This window comes from Symphodus melops (assembly GCF_947650265.1).
Source record: "Symphodus melops genome assembly, chromosome: 17".
Lineage (NCBI taxonomy): Eukaryota > Metazoa > Chordata > Actinopteri > Labriformes > Labridae > Symphodus > Symphodus melops.
In genome coordinates this window covers 6,890,058-6,894,151 of record NC_136707.1, presented here as the reverse complement: position 1 = coordinate 6,894,151, position 4,094 = coordinate 6,890,058, and positions in this window count along the sequence as shown.

Genomic DNA, 4,094 nt, shown 5'->3' with positions numbered 1-4,094 from the left:
ATGTCAACTTGTGATTCTGTATTAACCCCCTTGATCCTCACAACCACTCTCACACATAGACACAGACAATCTCCCACGCTCCTGTTAGCCCCCCACATCACTCTGATCCCCTCTCAGGAAAATGGAAAAACAAAACCAACAACAACATAGAAAAAACAAGGCTTCTGATATTTCCTTCCCTCTGTTCAATTAAACATGGCACTCCATCTGCTTCTTTGTTTCGCTTTGGCTTCTCTTCTGCAATATTGACTATGGTTGTTCTTGTGATTGTTTTTAAAGACTGTGTTTTAACCTGTTATAACCACAGATGTCCGTATTAACACTGGAGGAACATGTCACTAGGGGTGTGTGTGTGTCGTGTGTCAGAGAGAGTGTGTGTATGTGTGAATGGAGGAGGGCGGATTTGTTCTGCTTCAAGGTTCTGTGCCAAATCTTTTTCAGAACATTCAAACTCTGTTCATGTGCCATACTGAGAAATTTATGAAATAAAAATAACATTTTTTTCACAAAATTCAAAGGAAGATTGGGGTGTTTTTGTTCTTTTTTTAACTGTGGGGCTGTATTAAACCAGAAAACAGGAGGAAGTCCAATGTTTGCTTTTTCTGGCTTGTGTGTGTGTGTGTGTGTGTGTGTGTGTGTGTGTGTGTGTGTGTGTGTGTGTGTGTGTGTGTGTGTGTGTGTGTGTGTGTGTGTGTGTGTGTGTGTGTGTGTGTGTGTGTGTGTGTGTGTGTGTGTGTGTGTGTGTGTGTGTGTGTGTGTGTGTGTGTGTGTGTGTGTGTGTGCGTGTGTGTGTGTGTGTGTGTGAAATGTCCATGTTCTTCCTCATCGTTGCTCTTTTTTTTCTGAGAGCCTCCCCCTCTTCCTTCTGTCAGAATCTTTTTTTTTCACCAGTGTGCCGCAGCAGTGTTGCAGTCTCTGAGTGTGTGATTGTGTGTGTGTGTGTGTGTATGTGTGTATGTGTGATTGTGTATGTGTGTGTGTGTGTGTGTGTATGTGTGTGTGTGTGTGTGTGTGTGTGTGTGTGTGTGTGTGTGTGTGTGTATGTGTATGTGAAAGTGTTTATGAAGGCTTTGTGTCAGTGTGTCAAAGCTGATTTGACACAGAGGCTGCGGACCGGCTGGCTGCAGGGTGTGTATCGTGACCCAAGTGGCTGACCTCCGCCTGCGCCCCACGTCTTCTCGTGTGTGTGTGTGTGTGTCTGTGTGTGTGTGTGTGTGTGTGTGTGTTGTTCGTGGGATGCTATTTAGCCTGCGGTGAACACTTAGCTCGTGCTGGTTATGGGTTTGCCAAGAGGTCAGTTTCTGAATGCTACTGACTTGAGGTTACAATAATTATCTCACTGTGTCTATGTGTTTACATGTGCAGAGGGCGATGTAGGAAAGGGTTGTTTGGGTGGGTTAAGATTGATTCTCCTTTAAAGTTTGTTTATTTAATCTATTTTAACGCTTAACTCCAGCAGCTAACTGTCTGTCGATAAGCTCAAAGGCATCGCACTCTGAAAGTGTGAGATGTGTTTTCAGTGAAGTGCCTTCTAAACATATCAGCTGACAAACCTGCCGACAGCAGGCTGTGCACAACCAATGAGACACAACAGATGAATTGTGTAATTTGTGTCTGTGTGTGTGTGCATGCTCTGTGTCCTTATAAGTACATGTACGAGTTTTAAATATGCCGTTGTTTAAATGTGCCCAAAATACATCACATAACACTTCATGTAAACTTTGCACTCACATGCTGTAAACAAACAGGGATGTCCCACATAAGACTAATAAGGTCACGTTAATTCCTTGAAAAAGAGCTTGTCTCTTGCACATTTTGGCAGTTGTACCATCTTTGAATGCAGTGTTTAGCTTCACAACAGCAGCTAGCATAAACAAAAAGGTCAGCAGAGCCTTATAGTGTTTCCTTTACGTTGTGTTGATATGATCATAGAAGGAAAGTTGTTATCTTTAACTCCCAACCAGCAAAGGAATACAGGAGTCTGTGTTATTTTCCCTGCTTTTACACACTCCGATGCTGCAGGTCTTTAAAGCAACAATATGTAATTTATCACCTTAAAAACATAGTGTTAGCACTATAACTTTCAACAGGGATTATAGTGTCCACTTCCACTTCTTCAGTGCGCCATTGTGGCCTGCTTTAGCATTATGAATCTTTGATGGCAGCATATAGTTCAAGAGATGTACAAACTGCTTTACGGCACCACACTACTGCACACACCAGCCTTCATGAAGCCAGTAAGCCCGTCTCGGAACTTTTTGGTACAATGGCCGAAGCTAAGATACAGAAAAGGACAGTGTTGGATAAAGCCAATGAGAAAAAAGCGAGGGCGAGCAAAAGGCTTGAGTAGAGTAAATATTGGACGGATTTTACACTTTGGCGATAGCTGAAAACAGTAGGCTGATGTCAAGCTGGCTCTGACTATAATATGCGGGCTTGATGACAGTCCAGTCATCCAGTTGCTCTTTGTGACTTTTGGTGTGCACTAAAGTGCACCAATTCAAATTCCTCCCCGATGTTGCTTTGAATGCAAAAGTAGTGGAGACACGGGTACATCAAATGTTATACTCCCAATAGAAAAACATAATACAACTGAAGGAGCTTTCAAGACTTAATTTATGTTCAATAGCAGTTCAAGCTTAAAAATGACATCGACAGCCTAACCTGCTCAAGGGATGGCATTAGATATAAGGTTTGCACTATCCATGCCAGTTAAGAGCATGCTCACATCTCTAAATTAGCAGTCAACGCACATAACAACTCATCTTTAGTTTTAAAGATTCCTTCATCAAATACAGTATATCGTCATATACTGCACATCTAATATGTTGAATTTAAAATGTGTCCACATGATTGTAATAAAGAAAAAGTCAAAGGGTAGAGAAAGTTGTTGACAACCATCATAAAGGGGATTTAAAATGTGTACCAAATAAAAGGACATGCATGTTCATTCATTTGAATTAAAGCATTTTTACGAAAAGGTGAATCTCACAAGGTTATTACAACTTGTCCTCAGAAGATACTTCAAGTCTCCCTCCGTGAAGTCTAAGTTACTGATGAATTGTGGTCTGATATGTGGACAAACTATCAGAGAGACATTCCTGATCCTTGGGGTGTTCACCATCTGGAAAAAAAAAAGTTGTTATAATTTGAAGAGGTCTTTTTTGACACTTGTAAATCACTTGCTGTGTAAAAAGACATGGCTCTGATTTCCTCATGAAGACTTGCCACATAGCCTGAGATTTATATTTTCTCCAAAGCACTTGTGATAAACTTTGCTTTAACACATTCATAACTTTGCTCGAAAAATGGAATTTAAATCCACTATAAAATGCCAAATAATTATTGATTTTTGACAGAAATCTGTTAAATGATATTGATGTATACTTTTGTTTGAGACTCCTGCATGCAGTAAACTGCCGTTTCCCTATACAGCTTTCACATGTAAACCAGGAAGCGTTTATTCTTTTCAAGCTGGTAATCTAGCAATTTAGCTCTCCCTTTTTTGCTCCAAAAATTCAGTAAATTCTGTAATCAGATTATTGTAATCCAGTTACACATTATGCATTACTCCTCCAGCCTTTGTGTGGGTGAGCTAAAGAAGCAGCAGTAGCAAAAAAAAAAAAAAAAAAAAATGCTATGAAGCACTGTCCTCCTTTGCATGAAGTCGGTACACAGGTTTGAACATGAGCAGTGTGTGAGTTGTATTACCATATTTAAAAGGACAGCAAGTGAACTTGTCCCCTGCATGCGTAAGCTGGAAGGTTTATCGGGAAGAGAAAAATGTGAGGGCTCGTTTTACAGGACTCATGTTGGAACTTTAAAATGCTGATGTGACACCACCTCCGTTTCTCATACATGCTACCAAGGGGGCAGCCAGCAGTCGCACTGAATAGATTATGCAAAACCACCTAACAATTCTCATTTTCACCTCACTGACTCCAGTTTCAACATGACTCAAGGGTAGAGCAGAAAGTACGTACTTAAGATTGGAACAGACTGCAGGGATGCTAAAGCATGCAACTCAATCAGATGGCTCTAGTTCTCTCTCAGCTCTAGTTAGGTCAAAATTGTTGGGACTGGAAGGCGAACGG